At 35.1% G+C, this 23,481-nt stretch overlaps 1 pseudogene; it reads left to right on the plus strand.

The window, feature by feature from the left end:
* LOC138920484 (regulator of DNA class I crossover intermediates 1-like) overlaps positions 1-23,140 on the plus strand; it is a 75,788-nt pseudogene extending 52,648 nt beyond the window's left edge.
* The last annotated feature ends 341 nt before the right edge of the window (positions 23,141-23,481 follow it).

Genomic DNA, 23,481 nt, shown 5'->3' on the forward strand with positions numbered 1-23,481 from the left:
ATGTGTTCAAGAAACTTACACACTCACCAGAATGTCAGTTTATTAATTTACAGTAAGAAATAGAAGGGTTACTTATATAGGAATGTTTACTGGCATGATAAGCATGTTTTCTAATTTTTGGCAGCTCTCCATGGGAAGGTGGCTTGGTTAGTATAGAATCAGAACAAGGGAGTAATAGAATTCAGATGCTAATGGCATAAGCAAACATATCAAGAGTTTATGGGACTGCAGTTATACTTAATTAAAGAAAACTTGTAGTTTCGGAATAGTCCTAACTTTCTTGGTAATAATTGTGGTTTAGTCAAATCTTGGTAATTAACAATCATGAATTAGAATAGGTTTTTATTTTAGAAGTACTTTCTTATGGAAATATTTAAAATATCTATTTGTAAAAAGAATACCTATATGCCATTTTTATGGGATTGGCACAACAAATAAAACATTCACAACTTATTTAATAAAATAAAAAAATTAGGTTCTTTGCTGTCAAACTTCCAGGTATTCAGAACCTTATGAATGAAAACTAGCATGTTAGACCTTGAATTTTAAAATGTACTTTATGAAAGTGATTTTAGAACATGGTTCTCAAAGCTGGGTGCAGAACTGAATCACTCAAGGGGGTGATTTTAAAATACAAAATACCAAGTTTGACCCACACCCTTAGGATGGAGCTTATTTATTTTTTAAAAAGCTTCCCTTATAATTCTGATCTGCAGCCAACTTTGGGAACCATAATTTAGAACAATAATTTTCAGAGAGAATAAATCAAACTTTAATACTGTCTTATTTGTGACCCTAGGGGTAATATCCCTTTGAAAGAATTGCCTTCTAAGCAGTCGTGGAACTTTGGACTTGGTGAGGTAAAGTACATTTTACATTATCTTTCCAATTAAGTCAGTTGATAATTCATGTCATATTTTAGTATTTGCAGTACTTTCATTTAAGGTTAGCTTTTATTGAAAAATTTCTTTTTAGGCTACTTTTCTTACTCTGGGGAAATTATAGTTTAGGTCTAGAAATAAAATTATTGCCTTTTCAGAAACTATAATGTGTTTATTTGAGAAAAACCAATCTAGATGCATTTATTTCTTTATTTCTTTAAATTTTTATTTTTTTTGGATGTACATCGTATTTCGAATTCTGTGTACATTACATCATGTTCACCACCCGAACACTAATTATAGTGCATCCCCTCGCATGTGAGCCTAATCACCCCTTTTGCCCTCCTGCCTCCCCTAGTGGTAACCACCAGTCCAATCTCCAATGCTATGTGTTTTTTTTTCTTTTTGTCGTTTTTAATCTTCTACTTATGAGTGAGATCACATGGTATTTGACTTTCTGCCTCTGACTTATTTCACTCAGCATAATACCCTCAAGGTCCATCCATGTTGTCACAAATGGCCGGATTTCGTCATTTCTTATGGCTGAGTAGTAGTCCATGGTGTATAAATACCACATCTTCTTTATCCATTCGTCCCTTGATGGGCACCTAGGTGGCTTCCAAGTCTTGGCTATTGTGTATAATGCCACAATGAACATAGAGGTGCAAGGATCTTTATGCCTTTGTGTTTTCAAGTTCTTTGGATAAATACCCAGCAGTGGAATAGCTGGATCGTATGGTAGATCGATCCTTAATTTTCTGAGGATACTCCATCCTGCTTTCCATAGTGGCTGCACCAGCTTGCACTGCCACCAGCAGTGAACAAGGGTTCCCTTCTCTCCACACCCTTTCCAACATTTGTTGTTTCCTGTCTTGTTATTTATAGCCATTCTGACCGGAGTGAGGTGATACCTCATTGTAGTTTTGATTTGCATTTCCCTGATAGCTAATGATGTTGAACATCTTTTCATATGCCTGTTGGCCATCTGGATATCTTTGGAGAAATCTCTGTTCAGATCTTTTGCCCATTTTCTAATTGGATTGTTGGTTTTTTTGTTGTTGATCTATATAAGTTCTTTGTATATTTTGGATATTAACCCCTTATCTGATATGTGGTTTGCAAATAGCTTCTCCCAATTGTTAGGTTCTCTTTTCGTTTTGTTGATGGTTTCCTTTGCTGTGCAGAAGCTTTTTAGTTTGATGTACTCCCATTTGTTCATTTTTTCTTTTGTTTCCCTTGGCCGGTCAGACATGGGACTTGAAAATATGCTGCTCAGACCAATGTCATAGAGCATACTGCCTATGTTTTCTTCTAGAAGTCTCATGGTTTCGGGTCTTACATTCAAGTCTTTAATCCATTTTGAGTTGATTTTTGTGCATGGTGTAAGGGAATGGTGTACTTTCATTCTTTTGCGTGTGGCTGCCCAGTTTTCCCAACACCATTTATTGAAGAGACTGTCCTTTCTCCATCGTATGCTCTTGGCTCCCTTGTCGAATATTAGCTGTCCATAAACGTGTGGGTTTACTTCTGGGCTCTCAATTTTGTTCCATTGATCTGTGTGTCTGTTTTTGTGCCAGGACCATGCTGTTTTGGTTACTATGGCTTTGTAGTACAATTTGAAATCAGGGAGTGTGATACCTCCAGCTTTGTTCTTTTTTCTCAGGAATCCTTTGGCTTTTCGGGGTCTTTTGTTGTTCCATATAACTTGTAGGATTCTTTGTTCTATTTTTGTAAAAAATGTTGTTGGAACTTTGATAGGGATTGTGTTGAATCTATAGATTGCTTTAGGAAGTATGGACATTTTAACGATGTTAATTCTTCCAATCCAAGAGCACGGAATATCTTTCCATTTCTTTGTGTCTTCTTCGATTTCTTTCAACAATGTTTTATAGTTTTCGGTGTAGAGATCTTTCACCTCTTTGATTAAGTTTATTCATAGGTATTTTATTCTTTTTGTTGCAATTGTAAATGGGATTGTATTCTTAATTTCTCTTTTTGCTACTTCGTTGTTAGTGTATAGAAACGCAACTGAGTTTTGTACATTGATTTTGTATCCCGCAACTTGACTATATTCCTTTATTATTTCTGAAAGTTTTTTAGTGGACTCTTTAGGGTTTTCTAGATATAAAATCATGTCGTCTGCAAAGAGTGACAGTTTCACTTCTTCTTTTCCAATGTGGATCCCTTGTATTTCTTTTTCTTGCCTGATTGCTCTGGCTAGGACTTCCAATACTATGTTAAATAAGAGTGGTGACAGCGGGCATCCTTGTCTGGTTCCTGTTCTTAGAGGGATAGCTTTCAGTTTTTCTCCATTGAAAATGATATTTGCTGTGGGTTTGTCATATATGGCCTTTATTATGTTGAGGTATTCTATACCCATTTTACGTAGAGTTTTTATTATAAATGGATGCTGTATCTTGTCAAATGCTTTCTCTGCATCTGTTGAGATGATCATGTGATTTTTATTCTTCATTTTGTTAATGTGGTGTATCACGTTGTTAGATTTGCAGATGTTAAACCATCCCTGCATCCCCGGAATGAAACCCACTTAATCATGATGTATGATCTTTTTAATGTATCGTTGTATTCGATTTGCTAGTATTTTGTTGAGGATTTTTGCGTCGATGGTCATCAGTGATATTGGCCTGTAATTTTCTTTTTTTGTGTTGTCCTTGTCTGGTTTTGGTATCAGGATAATGTTTGCTTCGTAGAAGGAGTTAGGAAGCCTCCCCTCCTCTTCAATTTTTTGGAAGAGTTTGAGAAGGATAGGTATTAACTCTTCTTTGAGTGTTTGGTAGAATTCACCAGGGAGGCCATCTGGTCCTGGACTTTTATTTTTTGGGAGGTTTTTGATTGCTGTTTCGATCTCCTTACTGGTGATCGGTCTATTCAAATTTTCTACATCTTCTTGGTCCAGTTTTGGAAGGTTGTATGCTTCTAAGAATTTATGCATTTCTTCTAGAGTATCCAATTTGTTGGCGTATAGCTTTTCATAGTATTCTCTTATTATCTTTTGTATTTCTGAGGTGCCCGTTGTAATCTCTGCTCTTTCATTTCTGATTTTATTTATTTGAGCCTTCTCTCTTTTTTTCTTGGTGAGTCTAGCTAAGGGTTTGTCAATTTTGTTTATCTTTTCGAAGAACCAGCTCTTGGTTTCATTAATTTTTTCTATTGTTTTCTTAGTCTCTATTTCATTTATTTCTGCTCTGATTTTTATTATTTCCTTCCTTCTGATTTTGGGCTTTGTTTGTTGTTCTTTTTCCAGTATCTTTAGGTACGCTTTTAGATTGTCTATTTGGGATTTTTCTTCTTTGTTGAGGTAGGCCTGAATTGCTATAAACTTCCCTTGTAGAACCGCTTTTGCTGTATCCCACAGATTTTGGCGTGTCATGTTTTCATTTTCATTTGTCTCCAGGAATTTTTTGATATCTTCTTTGATTTCTTCATTGACCCAATCATTGTTCAGTAGCATTTTGTTCAATCTCCACATTTTTGTGGCTTTTCTGGTTTTCTTTCTGTAGTTGATTTCCAGTTTCATACCTTTGTGGTCAGAAAAGATGCACGGTATTATTTCGATCTTCTTAAATTTATTGAGTCTTGTTTTGTGGCCTAATCTGTGATCAATCCAGGAGAATGTTCCATGGGCATTTGAAAAGAATGTGTATTCTGTGGTTTTGGGATGGAATGTTCTGTATATATCTACTAAGTCCATCTGGTCTAATGTGTCCTTTAAGGCGAGTGTTTCCTTATTGATCTTCTGTTTGGGTGATCTATCCATTGGTGTAAGTGGAGTGTTAAAGTCCCCTACTATTATTGTGTTACTGTCTATTTCTCCTCTTATGTCTGTTAATAATTGCTTTATATATTTAGGTGCTCCTATGTTGGGTGCGTAGATATTTACAAGTGTTATATTTTCTTGTTGGATTGTTCCCGTTATCTTTATGTAGTGCCCGTCTTTGTCTCTTATTACAGTTTTTGATTTAAAGTCTATTTTGTCTGATATAAGTATTGCTACCCCTGCTTTCTTTTCTTTGCCATTTGCATGGAATATCTTTTTCCATCCTTTCACTTTCAGTTTGTGAGTGTCTGTAGGTCTGAAGTGTGTCTCTTGTATGCAGCATATACATGGATCTTGTTTTTTTATCCAGTTGGCCACCCTATGGCATTTGATTGGAGCATTTAGTCCATTGACATTTAAAGTAGTTATTGATAAATATGTGTTTATTGCCATTTTGTCACTTTTTCTTTTTTTGGGTGTTTTAGTAGTTCTTCTCAGTTCCTTTCTTTTTCTCTTGCTCTCTTCCCTTGTGGTTTGATGGTTATCTTTAGTAATATGTTTGATTTCTTTTGTCTTACTTTTTTGTCCTGCTTGTTATAGGTTTCTGGTTTGTGGTTACCATGAGGATCCTATTTAATATACTGTGCATGTAACAGTCTATATTGAGTAGATAGACTCTTTAGCTTGACCTCTTTCTAAAAGCTCTACTTTTTCACTCCCCTCCTCCCACATTATGTTTTTCACATCATATATAGTCTTATGTTTAGTGTGTGTCTGTCTATTACCCTCTTATCATTGAAATAGGTGATTTTAGTACATTTGTCTTTTAACCTTCATATTATCTTCACAGGTAGTTGATCTGCTGCCTTTACTGTCCTTTTACCTTACTAGTGATTTTATTGCCTGTCTTTTGTTGTTGTTGTTTTGGGTTTTTTTGATAATTTTTTTTATCTCTATTTGTGGTTATTGCTTTCCCACTTAAATAGGTCCCTTCAGCATTTCTTGCAGAACTAGTTTCTTGGTGATAAACTCCTTTAATTTTTGCTTGTCTGGCAAGCTGTTTATCTCTCCTTCCATTCTGAATGACAACCTTGATGGATAGAGTATTCTTGGTTGTAGGTTTTTTCCTTTTAGCCTTTAAATATGTCGTGCTATTCTCTTCTTGCCTGTAGGGTCTCGACTGAGAAGTCCGCCGATAGTCTGATGGGCTTCCCTTTATATGTCACTTGTGGCCTTTCTCTTGCTGCTGTTAGGATTCTCTCTTTGTCTTTAATTTTAGACATTTTGATTATAATATGTCTTGGTGTGGGCCTCTTTGGGCTTCTCTTGTTTGGAGCTCTCTGTGCTTCCTGAAGTTGGATGTCTGTTTCCTTCCTCAGGTTAGGAAAATTTTCCTCTGTTATTTCTACAAATAAACTTTCTGTCCCTTTGTCTCTCTCTTCTCCTTCTGGGACCCCTATAATCTGAATGTTAGCACGTTTGATATTGTCCCAGAGTTCCCTTACTCTCTTCTCATTCTGTCTAATTCTTTTTTCTCTTTTCTGTTCTGCTTGGGTGATTTCCTCTAGTCTTTCATCTAGTTCGCTGATCCGTTCTTCTCCTTCCTCTACTCTGTTATTGAGTCCCTCGAGTGAATTTCTCATTTTGAGTATTGTATTCTTCATTTCTGATTGTTTTTTTTTTTAATATCTTCCAGTTCTTTGCTGATGTGCTCACTGTGTTCATCCATTCTTCTCCGCATATCTGTGAGCATCCTCATGATATTTTGTTTGAATTCTTTGTTGAGTAGGTCACTAGTTTCTGTTTCACTTAGTTCTAATCTACAAGAGCCGGATCCTATAAGCTCTTCACAGCAAAAGAGACTCAAGTTCAGAAAGATTAAATAACTTGTTCAAAGTTACGCATTTGAGTCAGGATTCAAACTTTTGTCTTATCTGACTGTATATCTTCAACTATATTAATTGTTTTGTCTTTTTGTCTTCAGTATGTACATTGAGTACATATCATGAATTCATTTAATAGAATTTATTGTCGTTCTCCTGTATGCTAGACACTGAAGATTCAGTGGTGAAGAAACAGTTTTTGTTCTTATGAAGCTTATATTGTGTTATGCACTAGACTCTGCAAGGTACAGAGATGAAGGGACATGGGACCTGTTTTTAGGAAGCTATGGTCTAGTAGCCAGACAGAAACAGAAAAAAATATAATGCATTTAGATAAATTGCTCCAATTGGGGTTTGTACAAAGGGCAGTGGGAGACAAGTAAAAAATAATTCTAAGTTTCATGGCTAGTCAGGAGGAAGATGTAATAGAGGAGAAAACTTTTGATCTGGATATCAATTAATAAGTTTACCAAATGGACAAACTGCCTTCATACTATGAAGAAGAAGCAACATAGATAGAAACTAACAAGTGAGAGAGTATAGCTTATTTTAGAAGCTGCAAAGTAACTTCATTCCAGTTGTTGTTATTGCTACTACTATAGTGTAAATTACAAGCGATGGCGGAATGGCAAAAGATAATTCTAGACAATATAAAGGGCTAGATCATAAAAGACTTTACATGACATATACCAGTTTTAATTTCTGTCACCAAACAGAGCCACTGAAAAAATTTTAGTAGAGGAGTTTGATGACATCTGAGTATTAAAAAGTTGACTCTAGCAACAATGAGAGATTTGAGAAGTGGCATGACTCGAGGCAGGGCAAAAAATAATGAGGGCTTGAAGTTGAGCAGTGTAAGTAAGGATGGAAATGAGGGAAGAGCTATCACAAAGATTTAGAAGATCTTGATTTGATAGTTGTTGTTGATTAGTTAAGGGAGAAGGAAAACATTGAAGGAGACCTGGATTTATTATTTGGGTAAATGGGTAGTTGATGGGATAGTGCCATTCACCTAGATTGAAGTGTTAATGTTTTATTGAGGATTTTTGTATGTATGTTCATCAGGGATATTGTCCTGTGATTTTCTTTTCTTGTGGTGTCCTTGACTAGTTTGGATATCGGGGTAATGCTGGCCTCATAAAAGGAGTTTGGAAGAGTTGTCTCCTCTTCTCTTTTTTGAAATAGTTTGAGAAGGATAGGTATTAATTCTTCTTTGAATGTTTGGCAGCATTCACCAGTGGAAGCCATTGGTCCTGGACTTTTGACATTGGGAAGTTTTTGATTACTGGTTTGATATCTTTACTAGTAATAAGTCTATTCATATTTTCTATTGCTTCATGAATTAGTCTTGGTAGGTCGTATGTTTCTAGAAATTTATCTTTTTCTTCTAGATTGTCCAGTTTGTTGTTGTATAATTAATCATAATGGTGTCTTATGATGCTTTTTATTTCTGTGATATCAGTTGTAACGGCTTTTCTTTCATTTCTGGTTTTATTTATTTGAGTCCTTTCTCTTTTTTCTTGTTAAGTCTAGCTAATGGTTTGTCAATTTTGTTTATCTTTTCAAAAAACCAGCTCTTAGTTTCATTGATCTTTTCTAGTGTCTTTTAATGTCTATTTCATTTATTTTCACTCTGATCTTTGTTATTTCCGTCTTTTACTAACTAGGTTCAGTTTGTTCATTTTCTTGTTCCTTGAGGTGTAAGGCTGTGTTGTTTATTTGAGATCTTTCTTGTTTCTTAATGTGGGCATTTATCACCAGGAACTTCCATCTTAGAACTGCTCTTGTTGCATCCCATAAGTTTTGGTATGTTGTATTTCCATTTTCATTTGTCTCAAGATATTTTTTAATTTCTTTTTTGATTCTTCTTTGACCCATTAGTTGTTCAGGAGCATGTTATTTAATATCCACATATTTGTGAATTTTCCAGTTTTCTTCTTGTAATTGATTTTGAGTTTCACGTCATTGCAGTTAGAAAACATGTTTAATGTGATTTCAGTCTTCTTAAATTTATTAAGATTTGTTTTGTGGCCTAACATATGGTCTATCCTGGAGAATGTTCCTTGTGTGCTTGAGAAGAATGTGTATTCTGTTGCTTGTGGATGGAATGTTCTGTGTATGTATGTTTGGTCTATCTGGTCTAAAGTGCCATGTAAGGCCAATATGTTTTTATTGATTTTCTGACTGGATGATCTATCCTTTGATGAAAGTGGGGTATTAAAGTCCCCTACTGTTGTATTGTTGTCTATTTTCTCTCTTTAGGTCTGTTAATATTTGTTTTATTTATTTTGGTGTTCCTGTGTTGAGTGCATAAATATTTACAAATGTCATATCCTTTGTTGGATTCACCCCTTTTTTATTATGCAGTCATGCATTGCTTAACGATGGGATACATTCTGAGAAATACGTCAGTAGGCAATTTCATCATTGTGAGAACCTCATAGAGCATACTAAAGGGGAACAAAATTTGCCATCCCAAAATGTGTCTCTTTAACGTGAGGATTGTTTTAGGCTGACTGCTTTTGAGAAAAAAAGACTTAGAAAGTTTGTCTTGTAACCTACCCCTTAACTGCCTAAAAGAATTCAGATTAAAAAAAGCTGTCTCAGGAAGCAAGCTATCACCTTAGCATAGCATGAACTAGGTGATAGACAGGAAGGCACCTAGAAAAGCCTGATTTTTGGACTCCCTTCTGTGTTTTTCTGTTTCTGTGGCCAAACACTTGTTTTCTAAGCATTTGCTCCTTTTCACTTACCTGTGAATTGCCTTCTTTCCCTTTGAAGTCCCTGACTCTCTTCATCTCCAGCATCTTATTTTGTCTTTACCTGAAGATGATATTTAAGGTGAAGGCTTTGGCTAGTTACTTGGTTTTATTGTGTTTCTCACATGTGTACATGTTATTAAACTTTTGTTTTTCTCCTGTTAATTTGTCTCGTGTCAATTTAATTTTTAGATCAGCCAGAAAAACCTAGAAGAGTAGAGGAAAATTTCTTCCTCTCTTACAGTACTTACACAAACCTCAATGGTATAGCCTGCTACACACCTAGACTATATGTTACTTTTCTTAAAGGATCACTGTTGTATACACAGTCTGTTGTTGAATGAAACGTTTTTATGTGGTGCATGACTATATAATGACCTTCTTTGTCTCTTATTACTCTCTTTGTCTCCAAGTCTCTTTGTATTAAAGTCTATTTTGTGTGATATATGTATAGCGATGCCAGGTTTTTTTTGGTTTTCATTTGCATGGAATATCTTTTTCTGTCCCTTTACTTTCAGACTGTGTGTGTCCTTACCTCTGAAGTGAGTTTCTTATAGGCAGCATATAGATGGATCTTGTTTTTTCAGTGTATTTAGCCACTCCATATTTTTTGAGTGGAGAATTTAGTCCATTTACATTTAAAGTAATTATTAATAGGTGTGGACTTATTGCCATTTTGTACAACTTTTTCTGACTGTTTTATAATTCCTTTGTTTTTCCTTTTTTTCTTTCTTTGTGATTTGATGATTTTCCGTAATGGTGTGCTTAGGATTCCTTTTTCTTTATCTTTTGTGTATCTACTGTAGGTTTTTGCTTTGTGTTACCATGAGGCTTATGTAAAACAACTTATAACATTCTAAGTTCTTAAAAACTTAAGTTTGAATGCATTCTAAAGATCTAAATTTTTACTGCCCTCCCAAGTTTTATGTTTTTGATGTCAGAACTTATATCTTTTTATCTTGTGTATTTATTAACAAATCATTGTAGTTGTTATTTTTAGTACTTTTGTCTTTTAACCTTCATACTAGCTTTATAAGTGATTAACCCATCACCTACAATATTAGATTATTCTGAATTTTACTCTATAGTTACCTTTACCAGTAAGATTTATAATTTTATATGTTTTCCTGTTACTGATTTAGGGCCCTCTCGGTTTAGCTTAAAGTCCCTTTAACATTTCTTGTAAGGCCAGTCTAGTGATGATAAACTCTTTTAGCTTTTGGTTGTCTGGAAAACTTTTTATCTATCCTTCTATTCTGAAGGACAGCTTTGCTGGGTAGGGTATTCTTGACTAGCAGTTTTTTTCTTCCAGCACTTTGAATATGTTGTGCCACTCCCTTCTGGCCTGCAAAGTTTCTGCTTAAGATCTGCTAATAGTCTTATGAGGGTTTCCTTGGATGTAACAAGTTGTTTTCATCTTGCTGTTTTTAAGATTCTTTCCTTGTCTTTAACTTTTGATAACTTAATTATAATGTGTCTTGGTGAGGTCTCTTTGAGTTCATCTCATTTGGAACTCTCTGGGCTTCCTGGATCTGGATGTCTGTTTCTTTCCCCACGTTAGGGAAGTTTCAGTCACAATTTCTCTAGATAAATTTTCTGCCCCTTTCTTCTTTTGGGACCCCTGTACTACAAATATTGGTCCACTTGATGTTGTCAATAAGTTCCTTGTGCTATCTTCATTCTTTTTCATTCCTTTTTCTTTTTGCTCCTCTGATTGGGTAAATTCCACTGCCCTGTCTTTTTGTTTGCTGATCCTTTCTTTGGCTTCATCTAGTCTTCTTTTGTACCTTTCTATTGTATTTTTCAGCTCTGTGATTTATTTTTGGTATTTTTCTTATACTTTCTACGCTATGTTCTCTTTGTTGAAATTCTCGCTTTGTTCATATATTTTTCTCCTGACCTTGGTGAGCATCTTTATGATGGCTAATTTGAACTCTTTATCAGGTAAATCACTTATTTCATTAAGGTCTTTTTCTGAGGCTTTATCTTGTTCTTTGATATGGAATGTCTTCTTCTGTTTCTTTATTTTCCGTGATTCTCTGTGTTGGTTTCCATGCATTCTGTAAAACAGCCACCTCTCTAGTCTTGAAGAAGTGGCCTCGTGCAGGAGATGAACCTTATGTTTCAACCCTGCTGTAGCTCTTGGTTGTCTCTCAAACCTTTGTGGTTGTTCAAGCAGTCTACTTTATTTTTAGTGGCTCCCAGTATTTGAGGGTGTGCAAAAACCTGCCGGTGTGCCAATAGGGAAGATCTCAGTCAACATCTAGATTCAGTCTAATTGGAAACTGGACCCTGATGCAGCAGCTTTTGAAGTATGTAAATATACCTCATTCACGGGAAGACTTTGACATGAGCATTTCTGTGTGCTCGTCTGCACTGAGCCCTGGTGTGATAGCCATATAAGAACTGTTTGTTTGCTGACATCCTGTTGAATCTATGAACACAAGCCCTGCTGGCCACCAGAGCCAGGCTATCAAGAGATGTGTCTTTTGGGCAGCTGACACAGAAACCCTGGTGCTAGATATGTGCACAATCTCCTTTCTTGGAGACATGAGCAACCTAGGGTGGGACAGATGGAGAGTGTGAAGATGGTAACCATTGGGCTTCCTGGTCTCTGGAGAGGATTGCAGTTAGCCCCTAGGTCTGTGCTTAGTTAGAAGCTTGTCCCTCAGGCCACAGGTATGAAGATAAGCTAATAGGCTTCTGTCACAGAAAGACAGGCATTTCAGTCTGCTGCCTCACTGCTGTGCCCTGGACCGGTAGCTGGTTAGGAACTCTTTCTTTGTTCATTATAGTCCTGTGGGACCTGTGAACGTAAACTGTAGGGGAGGAAAACAATTCCTCTACCCTGTGGGTCCTTCTGGCTGGTCTAAGAATTAAATTGACATGAGACAGAATAACAGGAGAAAATCAAAGTTTGATAAGATATGTACATGGGAGAAACCCAGGAAAATCTTGCTGGAGTGGCTGAAATTGCCACCTTAATACCATCTTCAGCTAAAGATAAAGGAGGATATTGGGGGTAGTGGTTTGGAACTTCAAAGGAGAGGAAGACAATTTACATGACGATGGAAATGCAAATGTTTGATAAACAAGTGTTTGCTGGGCCATCTGTAGACAATGGGAACGGAAAGAGATCTTTTGATAAAATGGCCCTTGCTAGATGTCTTTCTGTCTACCACACCTAGAATTATCTATGGTGATATCTCCTTCCTGGCACAGGCCCTTCTATCTTAAATTCTTTTAGGCAGTTAGGGGGAAGGTCAGAATTTCTTTCAAAGAGTCAAAGACTCTTTTGTCCTTAAAATAATCAAGGCAAAGAAACACATTTTGGGGTGGCAAATTCTTTTTTTTTTTTTTCTGGGAAAGATTTGCCCTGAGCTAACATCTATTGCCAGTCTTCCTCTCTCTTTCATTTTTTTTCCCCTCCCCAAAGCCTCAGTGCATGGTTGTATATTCTAGTTGTAAGTCTTAGTTCTTCTATGTGGTCTGCCGCCACAGCATGGCTGCTGACAGACGAGTCATGTGGTTCCATGCCCGGGAACCAAACCCAGGCCACCAAAGTGGAACACACCGAACTTCAACCACTAGACCATCAGGGCTGGCTCAGATGGCCAATTCTGATCCTCTTCAAAGCCTTGTTGGCTACCAGAGCCAGCTGATCAAGGGGCATCCCATGGGTGGCAGCTGCGAAAACTGGGCCTCCAGACAATGTGCACAAGCTCTTTTCTGGGAGATACTGGTGACTTGGAGCAAGGCAGAGTTGGACTGTGAAGATGGTGCCCGCTGGGCTCTATGGTCTTTGGAGAATGTTTCAGTAGGCCTGTAGATGTGTGTTAAATTAGAAGCCTGCTCCTTAGGCCAAAGATTTAAGATAAGCAAATAGGCTTCTCTCACAGAAGGATTGGGGTGCGATTCAATCTACTGTCTCTTTGCTTTGCCCTGGAGGGTAGCCAGTTAGGAACTCTTTCTCCATTTGTTACAGTCCTGTGGGACCCTCAAATGTAAGCTCCATTCTGCAAGGTACTGGTGACCATGAGTGAGGCAGCGGGAGAGTGGAAAGATGGTACCCAGCCTCCTAGTTCACTGGAGAGGATTACAGTCAGCCCTTAGATGTGAGTTTAATTAGAAGCCTGACTCTTAGTTTGCAGCTATGAGGATAAGCTAATAGGCTTGTTTCACAGAAAGACTGGATAGTCAGTGAGCTGCCTCTGCTCTAGGCCCTGGGGTGCAGCATGGTGAGCCTGTGCGAGCCCTTTAGGAACTGTTTTTCAGTTCCGTGTAGCCTTGTGGGTCTCATGGACACAAGCCCTGTTGGCTTTCAAAACTTGACGTTTTGGGGGCTTATCTCTTTGGTGAAGGTCTTAAAAGTTCAACTACCAGATTTGAGGGTCAAGCCATTCACTCCTTGGGGAGAAGCTCAGAGTTGTGGGTTCCCTCCTGGTTGTGGATCACCATGCCCAGGGTGGGGTTTATGGTAAGATTGTGTCTCGGCCTCTCCTACCCATTTGACTGTGGGTTTTTTCTCATTCCCCTGATGTATAGGAGTCTCTGAGCTTGTTTTGGGGTTTCTTTCAGAGGAAATTGTTCTGTATGTAGCTGTAGATTTGGTGTGTCTGTGGGAGGAGGTGAGTTCAGGATCCTCCTACATTGCCATCTTGAACTGGAACTTATTTAATTTTAAAGTAGTAGAGGAATAAGATTTAAATTATGGTTGTTACCAATGGGAAGGTAATCACTAGAGAAATCAAGACACGTAGAAGATATTCAGAATTCAAGGGAGTGGGGATGTCACAGTAGGAAGCCTGATCAAGATGGGAAAGAATGAAATAACTTTTAGATAAATGGGAAAGGTAAAATGTAAGGAATGAAACCTGCTTAGCAATTAATATATGAAATATAAAGAGGTTGATTTTTCTTAACAAGATTCAAAGAATATCAAATTGAGAAGAAAAAAATAATCTTTATAGTTTTTTAAGAAACATGTAGAACATAATAATAGAGGTTAAAAATAAAAAGATGGCAAGATATATATAAATAAAATATATATTATTGGAACAAGGAGAGTAAAAATTCAATGAAAAGCCCATTCAGAAAGGAGAAGAAGAGGTGATACAGAGTTACTGATCCATACCGATCATGAAATCCTGCTGGGCAGACATTGTGTGAAAATCTATCCTAGAGGATGGGGAAATTCCTTAAATAATTTAGTTTCTTCTCTTTGGGACCATTTTATTTGTCTGTTATCCTCTATCAACAGATCTGAAGTGGATATTGGAGTGTTTGCCTGTCTTGGGGGTCTATATAGCTTTCTCAGCTTGTGTCTTACTGGTGCAGGTTTGGGGCTTGAATATTCTAAGAGTTGAATGTACAAGGCTTTTTAAATGATTAAACAGTGAGGTTAGAAAAGAGGCTTTGCTCGACAAAGTTATTCAGGGCTCCAAGCTGATAGGGACTCTGGTATCTTCAACTGGTAGGTTTCCAACTTGTTGATACTGGGTATAGCAGAAGGGAAAAGGAAGTGGAGGATTGTGGAGAAAATTTTTATGGGCCAGCACTGGCAGTGGTGTACACCACTTTGCCCATGACCAGAACTTAAATCACGTGTCCAAACCAACCCCAAGGGAGGGTAGGAAATGTGTTTTAGCTGTATGCTTAAAAGGAAAGGGAAACATGTTTGGTGAACAACTAGATGGTTTCTCCTTTATGCTACCTATCAAAAACCGTATATCCCACCAACAGAGAATATATGTTTTCTATAAGTCCCTACTATATTTGCAAACGTAATTCATGTAGTAAGCCACAAAGAAAGTCTAAGAGATTTATCTAAGGAGAGATTCATAGCCATATTCTCTAATAAAAAATTCATTAAATTAGAACTAAAGAAGAGGAAAAGAAGTTGCTTAACCTCCCTGATCTTCTTGAAAATTAAGAAACACTCTGGTTTTGAAAAAGAAAAAAAGAAAAGGAAATGAAAATAAATTACAAATTACATAGAAATTGATGAAAACCAAAACCAATGGTGTGTTCTGTAGAAAATTGATACCTCTAAGAGCTTTTACTATTTAAAAAACCTGAAAATAAATGAACTGTTATCCAACTTAACAAATTAGAAAAAGAAAAACAGAATAAATCTCCAAATTGCTTTAGTATCTTTTCCTTTTTTCAGCTGCATTTGTTATGATTACCTGAATCCTTTCTTTTTTGTCAATTCATTTCTTATCAAGTGTCTCTTCTGTTGCTTGCTGTTTCTAAATGAATTTCAATTTCGTTTTGTTTTATTGTTTGTCATAGGCAAATTTTTCTTTGTGAGTTTAAAATTATCTTTGTGGAATTAAAGTAATATGAAGGAAGAGTACTGTAAAATGATTTGGTGGGGTGAAAAGGGAGCTATAAGTGGATATTATTGTGTATACTTAGGAGTTCTTAAATTTTATTTTTCTTTTAGATTCTGATGGAAAAAGGAGGAACGTGTTCTTTAAAAGGCAGGCCAACCTCTACTACGAAAGTCTGTCAGTATAAGTGAATTTTTTTCTTTTAGAAAAACTAACATTTAAGTGGAAATTGTTTTAAGTGCTTTTTTTTTAGGTTTTTGCCAGCAAATATGTTTCCTAGATGTCTTAGAATATACTAGTAATGCAATTGTCTTCAAAACTACTTTTATCTTTTATAAAATGTGTTATACATGATGAATATATGTAACATATATGTACATTTTAGCGAATAATAGTAAAATAGATACCCTTGTACTCACTTTGTAGCTTAAGAAATAATACGTAATCAGTACATTTGAAGATCTTCTCAATTGCATTTCCTATCCTGCCCCCTAGAGGTAACTATTATCCTGAATTTGTTTTTATGGTATCACACATAGACTTTTACATTGCTTGGTTTTGAACTGTTCACAGATTGAGGCAAATGCTATATATTTTGCTGCAACTTGCTTTTCTTTGTTCACCCACTCTGATATTTGTGACTCTAGTATACTTTATTATTTATTTACTGCTATGCAAACTTCTGTTGTGTGAATGTACCTCAATTTATACATTTTCTGGCATTGGTTAGATTGTTTTGAATATTTTGCTATAATAAACAATGCTACTTGGACAATTCTTGACATTTCTCCTGGCACACATGTATGAAAAATTTCTCTTGAATATGAGTCAAGGAGTAGAATTGGCTAGTTCAAATGTTATGCGCATCTTCATCTATTCTAGGTAATACAAAATTGTTTTATAAAGTAGTTGTGCCAGTTTAAACTCCCACTTGCAGGAGCTAAGACTCTTAGTTGTTACATATTCTCACTAACACTGGATCAGCTTTTTATCATTGTTGGAATCTGGTATTTCATTGTAATTTTAATTTATATTTCCCATTATTAATTAGGTTGATTTGCCACCCCTGTTTATCTGTGAAATACCTTTCATGTCTATTGGTCATATTTCTTTTAGAAAGTTTGGCTTTCCTTATAGGATATATCTTTTCTATATGTAGATATATATGTATATATCCTATATATCTTTCATATATATGTACTAGATTCTCATTGCTTGTAGGCTGTGTGTAGCAAATAGTTCATATTTGAGTGGTCATTTTAGTCTATACTGTCTTTTTATGAAAAATAGTTTGTGATACTTTTTAGATATTCTATGATAGAATGATTCTTTCGAATATCTACTTTGCTAGGATACCTAGAAATCTTTATCAACTTTTTTCTTTTGGATTTAATTTAAATTTTTGAAGTGTAAACCAGTAGTCTGGTTTCTATCCTATCTTGTCTGCCCTATTTCCTTTTGCCTCATATGAGTAACTTTTTTATTGGTTTATGGTTTATCATTTTACTATTTTTGTTGTGTTCTGTTTTTCTTCAAAATAAAGCCTAAGAATATATAAACACACATATTCACATGAGTCTTAGTTCTCCACTTTTCTCACTTAAATGTAGTATAGGATATTTTGTATAATATAGGATATTTTATAGATGAATTAAATGGATTCATTTATTTAGTAAGTTTCTTATAGATTTCTCCATCTTAGTACTAGACATTTCTTCATCCCTTATTTATGACAATTTGGTAATCTATTATGTGGATGGGCTATAGTTTATTCAGTCATGCCCTGTTGGTGGACATTTGGCTTGTTTCCAGTATTGTGTTCTTATAAACAATGCTTGGTGAACAACTTTGTGTCTATGTTTCTTAATTGTGGAGGTACATTTTCAGGATAATTTCTAGGAGTAGGATTGCTGTGTCAAAGGGGAGATACATTGTTTTTTTGTGTAGTTATTATTGCCAAAATTCAATTTTGATAGATATTACCAAATTCCCTGTTGCATCATTTGGCAATCTCACCAGAAATGTGCCTTTTTATTCCACAGCCTCACCAATAGGGATTGTGTTCAAACTTGGGAATTTTTGTGAGTTTTATAAAAATAGATAGGTAGACAGACGGATAGATGGCAGTTTAAGTTTGCTTTTCTTTTTCTATAAGTGAAGTTGAGTGTCTTTAAAAATATTTAATGTCTGTTTTCATTTCTTTTTCTTTAAAGTCTCCATTCGTGTCTTTTGACCAATTGAATTTTTGGCATTTTTTTTCTTGATATTTAAGAACTCTTTATATATTAAAGAGATTTAGGTCTTTGTGATATGTCACAAATATTTCCTCCTAGTTTATTATTGGTTTTTGATTTGTTTTGACTTTGCTTATGATATCTCCTGCTTTGCCAAGGGATTAATGTATTTTTTTATGTGGTTGATTTTATTCATCTTTTCTTTTATACTTCTGGATTTAATTAGAAAGTCTCTACACTCCCAGGTTAAATGAATTCACTTAATGTTTTCTTCTAGTGTTAGTATGATTTTATATTTTTACACTTAAATCTTTAATCCATTTAGAGTTTATTGTGATTTAAGGTGTGAGATGTGTATTGAGTCAGGTTTTTAAAATGCATCTTTTCCCTAGGCATTTGTGATACCACCTTTTTTATGTACTAACTTTTCATATGTGCTGGGCTTTCTTTACTGTTCTACTGGTCTTTCCTAATCTTTGTGTGCTAATACTGTACTATTTTTATGGTAAGTGCTTTATAGTATGCTTAATTTCTAAAACAGTTACACCTCCCTTTGTACTTTTTAAAGAATTTTTCTGGCTAATATTATTTTTTATATAAACTTTAAAATCAACTTGTGTAGCTCCAAAGAAATATTTTAGTTTTATCAGGAAAATGCTAAGTGTATATATTGATTTAGTGCGGATTATCATACTAATGATGTTGAGTAGACCTATCTAAGAACAAGGGATGTCTTTTTGTTAATTCAGCCTAATTTTGTATCTTTAATAGTTGTTTAGAACACCTTTAAGCACTTTAAAGTTTTCCTCAAGTAGATTCTGCATGTCTCTTGTTAGATTTGGTGGTAGGTACTTTTTGTTGTTTTTGTTGCTACTTTAGTGTGAATGCACGTCCCTCTTGGTCTACAGTATTTATGCATTGTGAGGAGTCATGACCTACTTCTCAGGCCTATTTTTAAACTTTACTTGCTCTCATAAGAGAACACATTAAGCACATAATGAAAGAATATCGGACTGGATGCTTTGAGTTGATTTTTTAAATGCAGCTTTTATTGTACAAGGAAGCTTTGTTTATTAGATTAGCAAATATCTGGTGCTTTTGGACTTAATAAACTTGCCTTATTCCTCCTTCCTGTAGGTTGACACTTTAAATTATTATTTAAATTATTTGTTCATAAAACATTGTTCATATATTAGAAAAAATCAATTGAATTTTCTCTGTTCTCCTTTCTTGCCTTATGTACCCTTATTTTACTTGTAGATGAAAAACTTTTAAGTGTAGAATAAACCCGTAATACTCTGTCAGAAATCCAAGATGCGGAGTTTCTCAAGTTTTAACTAGTTTTGGCACACTTTTAAAATGCTCTGCAGTATGTTAGCTAAACTTATGTTACCAGCTGATATCTGCTGCCTGTGTATATATTTAGTAGAGTATTAATAAATACCATTCTTCATGAGTTAAATCTTCGTTTTCAGATCTTGAGTCTTCACAGAGTAGTTGGTCTACCAGTTACTCTCCAAGGCCCACAGATAGTTGTTTCAGTTCTAGTTCAGAGATGGTAAGTTATGCTTTTCGGTTTTTTTGCTTATTAATATATGCTATACTAGTTTAGAATTCTTTGTATACTCATAGCGTACGTTTACATTCTGAAACAAATGGTTGAGACAATAACTAGTGGAAATATAAATGTAAACAAAAAATGAAAAATATTAAAAATGTAAGAACGTAAACAGAAATATAAAATTAAAGTATAAATGAATGTGTTCATTATTATTGACAAAAGGCAATCTTAGCAGGATATGTGTGTGTGTATATGATAAAGTTGTGTTTCTTTTAAAAGAGTTTTTAAAAGAACCCACTCATAAGAATTGAAAACCTAAAACAACCAAAAATACATACAAAAAGAAAACCTTAAGGCTTATATGAAGAAAACACTAAAGTGTTACTGAAGACTGTCGTCTGAATAATTGGAATGACATGCTATGTTCTGAGTGGGAATGCTGCATTTCTCAGAAATCACATTTAATGGAATTCTCCTCCATCAATTCTTCCGTATTCATTTCGTCCACCTTTTGTCTCTCACTTTCCATCTGAACTGCTCTTGCTAAGGAAGGACCCCAGTGATTTCTATTTTGTCAAATTCGTTGGACACTAAAGTTTTTATTTTACAAGAACTTTTAGTAATATTAATAGAAATTATGTTCTTTTTTTTTTTTGAAACATTTTCTTCTCTTTGCTTTTATGATAACACACTCTTTTGGTTTTTTCATACCTCTTTGAGTGCTACTTTATGCCTTTGTCTACTTCTCTTCCACCCTTCCTCCTATATAAATGTCATAGTGTTTACGGTTTGCTGCAGGATCCTTTTCTTCTCTTAACCTACATTCCAAACTCTAGATGATGTTATGTTCTCCAATGACTTATATACTGTCTAGTTGATGACAGTTCTCAACTTTATGACTTTAGCCCAGATCCTTATTTAGATGTCCAGTTTCCTAGCGGATACCTCTTCTTGGATGTTTCACAAAAATCTCCTTCTTTTTATTCCTCAAACTGAATTCCCCTGATCTTCTCCCCAAGTCAGTTTTATTGATATTTCCTATATTAGTGATACCTTTTTGTCCACTCAATTGCTCACTCTAGAAACTTAGTAATTAACTGTCATTTCTTTCTGCCTCATCTGCCTTCCTTAACCACATTCATTCCATCACTTCATTCAGTCAATTGTACTTCCAAAATACTTGGTATATTTATCTACTTCCTCAACTTCTGGTGTCAATACCCTAGTTAAGGTACCATCATCTTGTTCTTGAACTATTGTTGTTGTTTCCTAAGAGATCTATTTTCCACTCTTGTTCCACTTTTTCTCCAGTTAGCAGTCATCGTGATCTTTTGAAAACTTAAATTGAATCATGTTATTCCTATGAGTGGATTTCTATTTTACTTTAGAGTCTGGCTACATCTTCAACTTCTGGTGTTCTCCCTCTCTCACCACACTCCACACGCATGACATTTCACTTTCCTTAGTTTATCAGTCTCTTTTCTGCTTCAGGGCATTTATTTATATATCCTGTTTCCTCTGCCTTACTGTTACTCATCCTTTAGGTCTTAGCGTAAATATGTCGCTGCTTCTGAAAGCCCCTCTTTGGTTCCTCAATCTAAATTAGGCCCCTCAATTATCCTCTCAAGGTCCTTCATACTTGTTTTTCATAGTGCTTTTCTCATTCTGTCATTACATATGCACGCGTGTGACTATTTGGTTAATGCCATTTCCACCAATGAGAACGTGTGCTTTAAGAGGGCAGCAACTGTGTCTGCTTCACTTGCATTGCAGATGCTAAAAAATACTTGTTTCTTGAATAAACAAATGTATTGAGCTTGTTTTCTCTAATTTGTGTGCAGCCAGTCTTAATGCTGTTTCTTGGGCTTACTTTTCCTATTTCAGTGCCAAACAACTGAGACGTATACCTCATTTTGGTTTTTAATGTTAACTCTGCCTTTTTTTTTTTTTTTTTAGCTTGGCTAATCAGTACTTTTATATAAGATTTTCACTAAAAGAATATTTTGGTTAGTGCAGTAATTAAGAGAGAAATTTTTTGTGAAGTTGAAAAATTCAAGCTAGTAAATTGAAATATAAACCTATTAAAAGTACTGAAAATTTGACTTTTTATGTAACAGTTGTGATATTTATTGCTGTTTAATTTTCCTTTTGTCTATTTGATTTTCTGTTAGCCGATACTCTCCTTAAGTTGTTTCTTTTATGAGACTGGGCCCATAAAAGATACAATATAGATATTTTTTGACTAAAGTCAATGAGTGAATAGTTGAACAAGTTATATGTGTCAACTGTTTCTTTCGAAGTTATTACTTCTACTCCATTCTGTTTAAGTGGTTGAAGAGTGTGGTGTATATTGTTTCCTCTGTGTGAAAGGGTAGGGGGATGATGTAGCCTGTGATTATAGAGACTGATAAGAGACAAAATTCCCCTTCTCTTTTTTAGCTCTTTTGCTTTCTTTCTTTTTTTTTTTTTTTGGTGAGGAAGATTCTCTCTGAGCTAACATCGGTTGTTAATCTTCCTCTTTTTTTTTTTTTTTTTTTTTGCTGAGGAAGATTAGCCCTGAGTTAACATCTGTGCCGGTCTTCCTCTATTTTGTATATGGGTTGCCAAGACAGTATGGCTTGGCAGTAGTGTAGGTCCATGGGATCTGAACCCATGAACCTGGGCTGCTGAAGTGGAGCCCGCCTGACTTAACCACTACACTACAGGGCCGACCCTTTCTTTTGAATTTTTAATACAAGGATTGTCATTATCATTATTGTTCTTGTTATTTAAAAAATCCATAACCTCCATGATTTTTAAAAATCAAAAGTCCAGGTTGACTTGCCACCTGCCAAAGTCTCTTCTGTATTTTGAAATTTTCCATGATGTGAATTTAAGAATGTCTGCTTTGAAGTCATTGAATGATTTTTTAAAATTAAAGCATCATTTACAGCAAAATTACTAAATTTCTTTTAGCTGTCTGAAGATGAAGATCAAATATTGCAGCAAATTGAAGATTCAAATGGGAGATCCATCAAAACCAAAGAAACAACTAACAGTTTTTATTTAGAAAGGATGGCAAAACTTCCACATGATAGGATTGCTAAAAACAATGCCAAAATTCATTAACAAAATGAGAATTTTCACCAGTTCTCACTTAAAGATAAGACAGATCAGTTTCCACAGTCTCAGTGTGATTCAGCACACATTGTGCAAGACAAAAGCAGTAATTGCACTGTACAAGTTGCAAGATGTGATGCATGGGTACAAACTGAGAGTGAACCTGTAATGAAAGAAAAGTTAGATGCTGCCATACAGTGTGATATAATTTCAAAATGTAAATGTATAAGTGATGTGTCTTCTCTTTGTAATGTTGAAAGGTGCAGTGAAAATATTAAGGCAGATACCACTGGAGGGCAGGAAATCCTTAAGAACAACTAATATGCTAAGATAGCCTGAGATTTAGCATTTCACTTAATGTTCAGAATTTCATTAACATAATAAGGAATGAGAAAATGCAGCTAAGCACAAGGTGGAAGTAGTCACAAGATATATTTATGGTTTATTTTTAAACATTTTAATATTATTAATTTATGCATTTGCTTTGCATAGATATTTCTTTAGTATCTTCAAGTTTTTAGAAAATAATATATATGTAAATTTACTATCATTCTTATGGTGATTATTCATTGTATTATGATATGCTGCTGTTTGTGGATTAAAAATATGTTTACTTGCTTTCTTGTCACATTTATTGTTAGATTTGGTGCATTTGCATGTTTTAGTCAAAATGTTCTCTTCCAAGATTTTAAGACACAAAATAATACTAAATATCAAATATGTTTTCTAACCTCATTATAAGATTTTCTCAGCTACTTACATTAAATATTATACCCTCAGTAAAAATTTTTGGCATTAAGTTTCAGATACAATATATTTTCTATTTTGTTTGGATAACATTTTTTTTTTTTTGATGAGGAAGATTGGCCCTGAGCTAACATGTGTTGCCACTCTTCCTCTATTTTGTATGTGGGATGCTGCCATAGCATGGTGTGATGAGAGGTGTCTAGG

Source organism: Equus caballus, chromosome 23 (assembly GCF_041296265.1).
Source record: "Equus caballus isolate H_3958 breed thoroughbred chromosome 23, TB-T2T, whole genome shotgun sequence".
NCBI lineage: Eukaryota > Metazoa > Chordata > Mammalia > Perissodactyla > Equidae > Equus > Equus caballus.